This window comes from Pollachius pollachius, assembly GCF_949987615.1.
Source record: "Pollachius pollachius genome assembly, chromosome: 8".
In the NCBI taxonomy this organism is placed as follows: Eukaryota; Metazoa; Chordata; class Actinopteri; order Gadiformes; family Gadidae; genus Pollachius; species Pollachius pollachius.
In genome coordinates, this window is record NC_136941.1 from 5846398 (window position 1) to 5859451 (window position 13054).

The 13054-nt window shown below is 46.5% G+C and overlaps 1 protein-coding gene across 1 annotated transcript in view; it reads right to left on the reverse strand.

Annotated features, from left to right (window-relative positions):
- Positions 1–13054, reverse strand: part of LOC307079657 (guanine nucleotide-binding protein G(I)/G(S)/G(T) subunit beta-1-like) — a 32087-nt gene extending 19033 nt beyond the window's left edge. The window contains exon 1 of the mRNA XM_079742110.1: positions 12656–13054. The gene's annotated coding sequence lies outside the window, so the exon portion shown is untranslated. The remainder of the gene's footprint in view (positions 1–12655) is intronic.

The following is a 13054-nucleotide window of genomic DNA, read 5'->3' on the forward strand; positions in this document are numbered from 1 at the left end:
TCGAGACTTGGGGCAGAGAAAGTGCAAGCTTGAGATATAGGCCCCGCCCCAATGGAAGAAGGGGGCGTGGCTAGCCAGGGACGGAACATAGGAGGGGGAGGGTACGAGTGGCTGGGAGGACAGGCCCAGATTATCCTGATGAGAGGGAACAAGCAGAGGACGAAGGAGGAGAGGAGATGCTGCTGAATTAGCCCTGCTCCCCCCCCCGCCCTCCCTCCCTCCCACGGCTGTGGCGGGGCCAGGTCACGGTTTGCCTCCGTGCTACAGCACGACACGAGGCAGGTGACACACACGAGATTGGACGGCCCAGGATCCCAACCGACACACACGCAGCCACCTCCGAGCTTCTGCAGTTCAAGACGTAAAAGTGCGATCCGAGAATACGCCTACATAATTACTTTGCTCGTCCTACAATGAATCTCTGTGAAGGGAATGGGATCCATTGTTTTGTCACCATCAGTGTCTGACTGTCAATATAAATCAAAGCATTTCAATCCATCATATGGAACGTGCACAACGGACATCAGGTATGGCGTTACTTTAATGCAACCAACTGATGAACTGTTGGCAATGCATTCACACCCCGCGACCACAAACACACACACACACACACACACCGGAACAAGCACACTTGTTTTTAGACACTATGCACCATTCTGAGAGGTGTGCCAGACAGGGAGTCGTAGTAATGTCGCATGGGGCCTTTTTCCTCTCCATTCCCTTCCTTTCACGGCTCCACACTGCCTCCTCCCTGCTCTGAAGTCCCATCCCTCAATCCCCCCGCCGTACCTTCATTCTTCTCCAACCGGTTGTCCTGTGCTCGGAAGTGTCGCTGAATTTCTAGTGTGTGCTTCAAACGGTGGACACCGGCAGCGCGGCCAAGAGGAGAGTTGGCCAACGACTGTTTGCGGCCAGAGCCTCCACCTTAGGAAGTGCAGCAGCAGAGCTCCTGTCTCTCTCTCCCCCCTCCCCTCTTTCTCTCTATACACAACGCTCTCGCTCGCCCTCAACAGCGGCTTCCTCTTTAGGGGTGGTTCCCTCTCACTGCTCGTCTCTTTCTCCTTCTCGAAGTGTTCAAAAACACAAAAACAACCCAGGGTGGGTGTGGCGGCATAGCATCCTTTGTGAGGTTGCTATGACTCGGGCTCTCACTGCTGCTCCACACCTGTTGACATGCTGGCCGGCTAGCTTAGCGTTCGCAAAAGGTTGTACACACATGCAAAACAGTTGAGCAATGGCCGACTTCTGCATTTGAGCGCTCTGCGACCAAAAAGGAAGAGAAGCAGAGGCCAGCGCCGCGGGGGCTCTGTGTGTGTGTGTGTGTGTGTGTGTGTGTGTGTGTGTGTGTGTGTGTGTGTGTGTGTGTGTGTGTGTGTGTGTGTGTGTGTGTGTGTGTGTGTGTGTGTCCCAATTTGGGTCACTAGTGCCCAGATGAAGGCCGCCGGCAAACTGGTTCTCATTTGTATGCTGTGACACACGGTGAGAGTTTGTTCGTCAACTGGGACAGAATGGTTTGGGGGAGACTACACACGGGAGCGCATTGACCAATGAACGTCCACTATCTTTTTTTTTTTTTTTTTAAAGATGCAACAAAACAGATTTTCATAACGCAACCATGTGTTATCCAGATAAAACAAAACGTCAGTTAAGACCGCAAACGACTTAACAGTAACAAAATAGTAACAGATTAATTTATACTGAAGAATATATGATAACCTTGCACGTGTCACAATGCAAATATAAGATGGATATACACCGTTACGACCATTATAAAATCAGACCAAGAAACCAAACTTTGATCTCCAGTTACGCATTGTATTCACGATCAATTCATGGCGCTTTATAGCTTAATAATCCATCAATCAAATCAAATAACCACTGGCAGCAGCCCTAGCCGTCCATTAGAGGGTTGCCATAACGATGCCGTCTTGAGTGTTTTTGCCCCCCGTCTGTCCGTCCATCCGTCCGTCTGTCGTTTTACTGCCTGAACACCAGGCACTCTGGGGCGTGGCGGTTATACCCTCACTGCAGCAACAGTGGGATGTGAGAGTCACTCTAATCGTGGCGGAGTGGAAAGCAGTAATAACACCCCCCCCCCCCCCCCCCCCCCCCGTTCAACCCCACCCCCACCCACACTCCTCCACCTACCCATCCTCCCAGTGTTTAGAGATGGAATACACCATTTAAAAGCATATCTCCTGCTTTCCATTTCACACCACAGTGGACTGTGAGGTTTGGCCCCGCCCCGAGCTCTGAGGGCACTGGGTGCAGCCGTGCTGGGAACTCAACGGGGTAAATAAAAGGAGAGGGGATGTATCATGTGTGTACTCTGTTGATGTTGTGGTTGAAACCCCCAATAAGGAATCTGCCTAACAAAGCCGAAATGGGCCTGGCCAACATAGCGAGAGCTGGTGCACAGGATACAGGGCTGAAGAGGAAGTGGTGTGGTTTACACAGTACAAATATCGGGAATGGAGTTACAACAGTAGCCGGCATTGAAAACATAGTTGTTCCGCGCTGTACAGGAAAACATGCATTTGTTTTGAACACTCTAGTGCGCTAATGGGGTTTGCCGTTTGTATTTGGCTGGACATATGGCTGACGTGGAAAATGATCATCCAGTTCAAGAATCGAATGTTATGTAGGCTTTTCAATGCCGCACTTTTTCAGTTTTGTGGCGTAATCTTTGGAGATATGCATGCAGACGTGCCATATGGATGCAAGAGAGCACATTAGTTACAAAACCACATAACCTACATTCTCTCAAAAGGTTTGTGCTCTCGTGCATGTGTACGTGTGTGTGCGTACACACACAGCGCCCCCCCTACCCAAGCTGGGGGGCATACAGTGATGATCCACGAGGTCTCTCACATCATGGCAGGAATGGAATGAACTGGGCAGCTTCCATGGGTGCATGCATCATATCAGTGTTTGTACGTGCCTGTATGTGCTCATGCTCGTGTGCACATGCATGTGTGCGTGTACGTGAATCTGCAACGTGTGTGTAGTCGTGCATCGTGTGTGTAGTCGTGCATTGTGTTTGCATGTAATGTGTGTGTGTGTATACTGCGCATGTTAGTACGTGTGTATGTGCATATGTATGTGTGTGGCTAAGAGGAATGAGCTAGCTAAGTGCTGTGGGTAAGTGATGCATGGGGAATGCAGCTGAAACAGAACCAGGTCACAAAAAAGCACCGGAACATGGAGGTCGATGCACAAGCAGACGCTGCCAGCCATTTCTTAAAAGCCCCCCCCTCCCACGTCTCCCCCAATCTCAGCCCACGATCTAACCTGACTCCCCATCTCTCGCTGTCATCGGTTACGGTTCCTCTCCACTAAACCAAAGCCAGTTGTGTGATTGTAACAGAATCGGACTGGATTGCAGCCGGACATCCTTGGTTTTGCAACGGAGACGTTACCACACTGGGCTGGCTCTACGAGAGACGTCGCCGACTGCTGTTCGCCAACATCCTTCCCCCCCCCCCCCCCCCCCTTCCCTCCCCTCCCTCTCCGGGTTACGGTAGTCACTGACAGCCATCTGCACGACCCACAGCCTTGACCTACAGAGAGAGGGCAGATTCACCCAGCTCTGTGACACAACATAACAGCTGTGTGGTTGGCCGAACAGGCAGCTCGGGATTCCTGCTGCTGCTGCTGCTGGAAATTCCATTCCAGTTTTGTCCGCCAAACCACAGGACCACCGTTGCTTTTGATGCAACGCACATGCTGCTCACTGCCATCCTAAGGCCAACCCAAATTCCTCTGGAGCTTCCCAGCCGTTAATCCAAAAACACCCAAGATGTAATCACTGGTTAACCGTCTGAGGAGTAGGTTCATCTCGGCTCCGTGAGGGACTTTATGGAGAATAGCTGAACGGGAATCATTATCCCCGGGCCTCGTAGCCCATTTTCTCAGTTGAAAGTGGAGCAGAAACCGGAGGCTACAAACCACTATGCTCACGCTAAAGAAATCCCTCCGCCGAGATGAGAAGGCTCCCCATCCCCCACACTAAAGAGCAGTTCAGACAGAAGGAGATGGTGAATGACTAGTAGGGTTGCAAAGGGGTGGAAATTTTCCAGTAAATTTCCAGAAACTTTCCGGGAAATTACCATGGGAAGTTAAGCTTAATATTAAAAATCTGAAAATTATGGGAATTAAATATCCAAGAATCCAAAAAAAAACTATTAAAAGACTACAAAAACTTGCAAAACATCATTTTAGCAGATTTATTTGTCAGTAGAACTTTAACAAGTTCTAATTTTTTTATTCTTTCATTGAAGAACAAAAACATGAATTTTGAGTTAAATATGCTCTGGGCTCAAAAGTGTGTTCCAGGGTTCTAGAAGTCATCAGTGCACATATGATGGCGGAATGCACAGTGCATGTAGGGGGCGTGGTCTCAATAGCCCTGCAGTAAGCAGTGTGCTAGCGTGTTTGAGGAATAGCAAAGATATTCAAGTTTACTTGGATGAAATCTGGTTGTGTTAGTCAAGATTATGCTGTAATATATATTTCCCCAACTATATTTAAGCCAACCTTCAATTTTGTAAATTCCCGTTTATTCCCATAAATTCCCATGGAAAGTTTCCAACTTTGAAAATTCCCGGAATTTTGCAACCCTAATGACTAGCATCCCAAAATGGTGTTAAACGGGGAACATCTTAACATGTTCAACTGGGTCTGAAGAACATCTTCAGCTCACCGACTGATGCGGAGGCATTGTACTAAAAGTATGACTTCTAATGCCAAACAAAATTACAAATACCCACCTGGACACATACAATATGTGCAATGACGTGGTAAGTCAGAATGCACTCTTTTATGATTAGTTGAATCATTAAGTAGCATATGCATCACATTTCTTACATACACAGGCCCTTTCCCAAGAAGGGGCAGTTCGAGTCGGCTTACTCAATACTGGTTTGGTTATCATTTCGTGGTTCAGTGGTATTGTGTAGCCATGAAATAAAGATATCATGGAGTTACCAGTCAGCATTAATCATTATGAGAAGATATAGATTCAAAGTGTGAAGTGTAAAATTCCCCGCGATTCTTTTGATCATTAGGGCTTTGCCCTAAAAGTATATAGGTGATTCATCCTTTATAGAGCCCAGAATCTATGCAGATTATCAGTCTTTTTTTTTCATGTGCATTATGTGCAATACCCTCATAACATTTGATACACAGGATTAAGATACCGGACTTCCATTCCATATTAATCATTGGAAAGAGAACATACTTAATAGTACTTATGACAAAGATCTCAAGGAGACGTACTTAACTTATGTTTTATTTGTATGCATTGCCGAGATTGTAAGCACACAAGGATGTAAAGAGCTTGACTTGATCCATCCATCGGAATCTGAAGCCTTAGTTTGAACTAGCTTAACAGTGGTAGTAATGACACCGCAACACTTTGAGGTGCATTGCCACCGACCCTTCCCATGGGCCAGAGCATCTGCGCTGGTTTAGATCATTCTCTCTTAGCAATGAGGCAAGAGCCTTAGCTAGTGTCCATTGGGTTGTTGTCCTTCTAACCTAGCTGAACAGGAAAATTCCATCTGTAGCATGAATGCATGTGAGCACTTTTAACCAATCTGGGATAAACAGTTTAATTAGTCCCTCCCAATTGTTCCCCTTCGGCGGCTTGGTCCCACAACACAAGCTATGAAAACACAAAAATGCAGTTTCATGTTGCTACATAGTTCAAAAAGGCTTGGTGTTGCGCTGTGTTAACCATTAGCATGAAAGCATTAGTGGAAGGGGTGTACAGACACAAAGTGGGCCATGGTTCGCCTATGCAACCGCGGCCATTCAACTTTTTGCTATGCATTTAGAATGACCCGCCTATTCATAAGGACTTCTTTCATAAAACCGGAAGAAATACAATGAAACTTGCCGGCAACAAAAGATCAGGAACTTATGGTCTGGGATGTTTAAAGCCTAGACATTCTGCTTGGTAGCTACTGGACAAGGCATGGCCTCCATTAAACACTATGGTCGGAGGAACCTCAGGCCTGCAGGGGAAAGAGCTTGGGCCTAGCAAATGGCTCTTATTGGACAGGGCTGAGGACCCACACTGCACAAAAGCCTTTCACAACCAGCAAGGTCAAGTCCACAGGAGTGCTGGTGAATAGAGAATCCTTAAGATTTAAAGTACAACGGATGAATAGTTAAGAGCAAAGGGGATAATCTAGCATGATTAAAAATGCTCCAGTAATCAATCTGTTTATTATTTGGTTTGGCTTTGGTTCATTTCCAGTTCAACTTACTGGGGTTATTTGATTTAAAGTTACCATGTAAAAAGGAGAGTATGGCACATGAAGCAAGTCATGTCTAGTTCTTTCCAAAGTCAATTAAAAGTGTCGTGTTGTGCTTCATTTAATCATATAAATACAGCTATTCAAGAGAAATAGATCCATTTATATCATGGCAAATTATAGATTTTGAATACAGAAGTAGCTCATAGGCAGCAGGAAGGCATTTATTCTTGATGCCAAGGCTCTATATGAATAACTAATGGACATCATCATCACTCATTAACTCTAAATCATTTGTCATATCATTCACAGAATCACACCACGTGAATAAGAATATATGTTTTTCTTTCCCCAAGTGTCTGATGATACTTCAGAAAATGCCTTCTGATAATTGTCAAAGAAGCTTTTTCCGACAAATTACGAATTTGGACGGACACGCTCTGATGAAACCTGACATAACATCAATGGGGAGGGGTTGGCCATGGAGATGAATTGATTGATTGGGGAAACATTCCATGATGCCATATGCACCAAATAAGCAGAGGGCTATGTGGGTACAAATAACAAACACAGGCTTCTGCAGAGGTGGTGACTCCCAATCACTGCCTGTACCTTCAGCGCATGGACGCAAGGTGAAGAAGAACTTCCTGTGAGAAAAATGAACTTACTCATTACTTATCCGATTTTCCTGGACGAGGTCTGACACACAACTCTTAGCCATGCTGGTGAGGAGAAACGGCTAGCTTGCGCCAAGGGCTCAGTATTTATATAACGATATGATTAACTGCTAGCACTAGGAAAGAAAAAAGACTTACCTCCAGGCTCAGACAATGCTGAAGACAAACGATATGTGATAATGTAAATAATATGGACACACCGGATGTTTATAGAATGTATAATAAATCGTAAACATTTCCATCATTGTGGGTTGATCTTCATATTTATGAAATTAGATTTCTACACATTTAAAGACAGCTGGACGCCTATCTGCGATCCAATGTGGTCATAGCCAGTCGGACTTGCACAATCGCATAGATTAACAAAAGGTATGATTTGTGCTTGGGAAATATGTTCAACCACCTTTTCATACTGAGATGTGGACACGACAGACGAAAACAACTGAAAAAACAGTAAGCCTTGCCTCAAGCCAAACGCATGACATGTGTTTGAAAGGCACAAAATAAACTCCATTCAGTGCATTCATAAAACAGCCGCCCCCCTCCCCCCTCCCCAACTTTCTTCCTCTTGCCCAGTTTCCCAAAAATGATTGGAACAAGAGTGGGAAAAGTCACATGACAAACAGCACATTGGCCTCTTATTTTAGTGACCCTCCAGGTCCTTTTTGGAAGAAAGGAAGGAGGGGATGGGAGAGTGCAGTGAGACAGAGAGAGAGGCCGAGAGAGAGAGAGCGAGATCTGAAAGCTAACTCTGTCTTTTTCCCCCCGTCATCTTGGAATTCAGGTTTGGTCACATTTCCCTGCAGCCGTCCAATCTAATGGCTGGAGAATGTAAATAGAGAGCGAGGCTACCATTATTCAAAGCAGGGGCGGTTCTGCGATCCACCCAGCGGTCCTGTCGCCACTCACTTTGCCTATTCAAAACAGTGGCCCTCGACGAGGGCAGCCAGGGCCCAAGTCCCCGGCGCTGTTCCTGCCGTCAACAGGAGCCGCCCCAATGCCGCCGCTGGCAAACAAAGTTTCCCTTGTTGGCAGCCGTGCATCAAAAGTCCTGCTTGAACTCTAAAATGAAGCTACATCCTGGTTGGGGAACAGATCTCTTGATAACCCTTGGCTCGGTGGGTGGGTTGGTTGGTTGGTTCGATCCGTGCGCGGTGGAGGTGCAGGGGTGGGAGAGTGGCTAGTCACATGCTGCTCCGCACTAAAAATAAACCAGCCGGCCCGAGGCCCGCTTGTTTGTATTGGAATACACATACACTTGGGTGTCAGGAGGGGAGGCGGGGTAAAAGCCAGGCCTCGGACACCAGCCCCCTCCTCCAACGGAGACCATCCATGATCCACTCATGACCCATAGGGTGATGGAGGAGGTCCCTGGTGGGGATAAAGAGCCACAGGATTGTGTGAAGTGTGAATGGGGGTAGGGTTGCAGTGGAGGGTATGCGTGTGCTAACTAGGTCATGTAGGTTATGACCCGGTCTCAAGGGGATATAAAATAATGGATAAGAAAACCGGCCAGTCTCAATGTCGCCAAGAGAACGTGCATGAATAACAAGATGCACACTGTGGGTGAAATTGTGTGAACTATGGCTTTAAGAATGGATGAGCCAATGAAGATCGGAGCCCAGAGATCAGCAGATGGGTGCCCAGGGCAATGGGTTTCTGACTCCTGTACTGGGATGATGGAAACATAATACATACACACCACCCGCAGCGATTCTTGTCAAGTTTATGCTTCTATTGGGGCAAATACCTAATCAAACAACTTGATTAGGTAGATCTAAAAATTCAACCTAAAACATTACCAGGATCGGTTTAAGGCATCTTTGTGTAAAAGGTCAACATGTGTTTATGTGTGAATGATAGTGGCCTTTGTTCACGATAGGGACTTCCACATAGCTTAGAGCAGATCATGGGAGATGTGCATGAAATAAGGAGTATCACTGACCGAACCACATAATCCCACAGGCCCCAATCCCACACACTGTAGGGATTTAATCCGGTGCACATTCTGTCTTTGTAGGGATGTGGGACACAACCAAAAAAACGTTAGCCGGATGAAAACCATTAATAAAAATGATAAAAAATCCCTTCTAGAAAGTCAGATGACTCAGGCGGCGTAAGCATACGCTCCGCGTCGAGCTGTGACACCCTGTACTGACGGCAGCGGCGGTGGGGGTGTGGATGGACCCAGAGATTAAATGCCTTCGGCTCAAACACGGTACAGGTACGTCTAAAAGCCCGGCGTAAAGAGGCCAGGCCGCTGGGTGTTACCCAATGCGTCTCGGTTAGGAGCTGGGGCTGCGGGTCACTGCCAGGTCAGCCGCTTGAAACAATCACCTCCAGATAGAGGCGCTGTCAGGGTCGTCACGGAGCACTTTGAGAGGGAGTTTTGCACATGGGATTTGGACAGGTTTCTGAGGGCTATGAGGACAAAAAGGATTGCTGGTTCTCTCTCGCTTTTACATCTGGCCTTGCTCATGATGTGCAAAGTTAAAGGCCCAGGAAGTCAGAAAGTTATGATCCAGGCCAGAGATACCTGGTATGATGTGTTATGCTGCTTACATGCACTCATTCCACCGAAGAAACCATACTCAAAAGTCGGCCCAATGTTGAACAGTTAAACCGCCTATGGGTATGCCTTAACCTTTCTTAATAGCACCAAATGTTCTACTGAGCAGAGCATGGATACAATACACACTACAGGCAAGTCTAAGGGAACAATATTTTACCAGTAATAAATACAAGGCAAAATGACATGAGTTAAAACAGATAGAAAGATAGACACATTGGTACATTATGTAACAAAGGGATTAGACATAAAAGCAAGCAACTGTGCTGTATTTGGATATCTAGGGCAACTTAAGCAATGATAAAATGTCCCACTTTTTGGCTGCATGATCACGAGAAAATCGAATAAGTAAATAAAATATATATATATATATATATATATATATATATATATATATATATATATAAATAAAATAATCAAAAGTAGCAATACTTTGATTATTAAGTCACAACTATTATATGAAGTTACAACTTTTCAACAATGCCCAGAGGAAAGCAATATCCAGGAATCCATACAGAAAGATTCACAGTAACCTGTGATCGCCCAGTAACTCCCCTCAACACAAGAAACAGCATATCAGCGAAATATGCATGCATGCAATTCGTTAACGGTTATATGTTTAACTAGAACAAACAGGCATTCGTAGAACCTGGCCGCACCTCCAGATATGCTGTTCATAACCTATTATATGAAATGTTTGAATCAGATTAACGGAGTCGATTAAGGGAAACGTTTAGAACACTTTTCTACCAGAGATGACCATGAATTTGCCCAGAACAAGAGGAACGAATAATGAACTTATCCTTAAGTAAGACAGTCAAAAAGGTCAACAATGTAAGCATTTCCAATGGAGTCATATCCAAATCTCAATCGTTTAGAGCGGTGGTATTGTACAGCCCCGCGTTTCAGCCGCTACAGTGTATGTGTGTGTGTGTGTGTGTGTGTGTGTGCAACACCCCTTCACCACCATGTTGTCCTACGACGGGGCTGCGCGCACAGCTTTTGGTGTACGTGGGCCGTATCCGCAATCAAACGCTCGACAATGCCCCACGTTATTGTGTGATTGAATTACATGTCAAATCAAAGAAATCCGGTCTGCCAACCCCTAACGGTTCCGATGTTAGGCAGCTGTCTTTCTCAGGGCTGAGGAAAAGCGGCGATGAAAAGGCTTTGAACGCCATCTTGTTGGTTGCAGCTGCTCGGGCCCTGAATACAGGAACCCATTCATTCGGAGAGGCGAAGGGATCGGGCACACTGGCGACATGAATTCATCTTTGTGGACTCGCAAAATACAAATAGCTCTTTTCAGACAAACGACAAACTTCTGACGTGACTAAGATATCAGAGACGATCTGCTATGAATTCGCCCAACGCACCCAAAGACCATATTACAATAGTCATTTCTCAGCGATTTCCCCTCGGTGCCAGAGAACGGCAATGCTGCTGCTGAATGCGACAGCATTCGTGCTTATTAAAAAACAGCCTTCCCTATCTGGCAGGCCTTTCGAGTGATTTATCAGCAGTTATCTTATGCACACTTAAGATCTTTGCTTGTGAAACAGTGTGCCCAGTAGGTATCGGTCTCCCCCTCTAAGCTCGACCATAAACCACAACGGGCCCATGGCTGCTCAGGTATCCGAGCAAACACACCTCTCCGCAAGCCGGTCTCGAGATAAACAGATTGGAGGAATCCAATTAGAAACACACCTTCGTGTCTTATTACGAGTCAGGGGGCCAAATGAGGCACACTTGGACTTAAAACCAACACTTGTGTACTAAAACCAGCCCCGCTTCAGACCCACGTCCAAATCACTACATTTCAATGGCGCTTCGACGACTAGTTTTGGGCGGATTTGGGTGATTGTAAGAACGCTGTCACTAATCGCTTTAGAGCAGTGTCAAACATCCACAAGACCGAGCTCCACGGTGAGCCATTTCCCGGTTGGACACTCAACCGAGATAGAAGTGCTGCATTGTCAACCCCCCGGTACTAAACCCAACCGCCAGTCTTGTACCATTAGTGAAATAGGACGTTGAATAACCATATCCTCGGCTTTTGCAATCCTCAGGGTGAACCCATTCGCCCGACTAACCCCTTCCTAAACTGTGTGGCCGTGTCCGCGGTGCGAGGAACCACGTTACGTAAAGTCTCTGACGGCTCTCATACTTCATGTTCCGCGGAGCATTTTTAACAGGCTGTCAGACCACCGTATAGCTGGGGATACAGACGAATATGTGTTGCATTTAAACGACCGAGGTCGGCGTAGACCCACACCCAGCTCGGGCTGGCTAACTTGAGCGGAGTGTCTCCTGTGAAGAGGGGGTGGAGGTGGTGTTGACTCTGGGTGGTGGAAAAGTGGCCATTTTTACACTCCCTTCGTTGTCATTTGCATGTTGCTACAGTTTCCATGTGTGGAACGAAACAAACACAACCATTTACATAACTAGGTGGTGTGCTGGTAAATACCCCACTGGCACTGGTATTTCCTTGTGTCGTTTTGGTGGGGTTGTTTCGGAAGGAAAACAAGTTAAAGCAGGGCAAATCTGCTTACTTTGGGAGTTAACTAGCATCAGGAACCAGCAGACCACTAACAGTTACTGAACTGCACCCTTATAAGTACATCCAGGAAGTTTAGATATGTCATAAAGGGTAAAAACAAACAAACAGGGAGATAACGGCTAGGTAGTGTAAAAACATAAGTCAAAGTGAAAACTCGGTGGATCCCGGACATTAAGGTGTGCTAGTTGCAGCTAACTTGGATGGCTGTCATTAACTAACATGAGCGATAACTGAGTGCTCGCTGGGGAGAGGGGAAAGCTGGTTTATAATGTTAATCCGTGATACTGTGATGTTGTACAGGGAAGAGTCCATCTCAAATTATTATTGGATTAACATTTGGTTTTAAGCCCTTTACTTTGCATCTAATAGAAAATAACAGCGCCCGCCACCCCCACCCCCCACATACTCTTTGACAGCAACGACTTGGTAGCAACAAGCTAACGATAGCAAGCTTCTGAGCGGGCAAGGGACCCAACTCGACCCCGCTGGAAGCCCCTCTGCCCGGGCTGGAGCTTCAAGCAGACCCCGCCGGCCCGCACATATAGTCGACACTCAACACTTTCTCACCAAGTATCTTGAATTGTCTTACCCGCTTTCACTCAAGGGTATCCGTCGTTTATATCACATTGACTGGAAACAGCAAAGATCGACTCTCGTCTCTCCTTCTAGCACAGATTTAGCCAGTGAGCTATCGAGGAGCGGCACTCCCCGATCCCAGTTTTCGATCCGCCGAGGGTGAGACACACACCGGCACAGAGGCGCAGAGATGAAGAGGGGGGATTTTTTTCACACACAATTTAAGATCTTTTCTTCTCCTGCAAAAGTGCACCTTTTCCGAACTTGTAAGTGTTCTTTCAATTCAGAGCAACCTATTTCCAGTCTGAAATCCTTCTCGTCTTTCCCACCGTCGTCCCCCTGTTTCTTCCTTCACACCAGTATCTCAGACGCTTCCTGCGGCCATCAAACAGCAGAGATGGGCGCGGCGGTA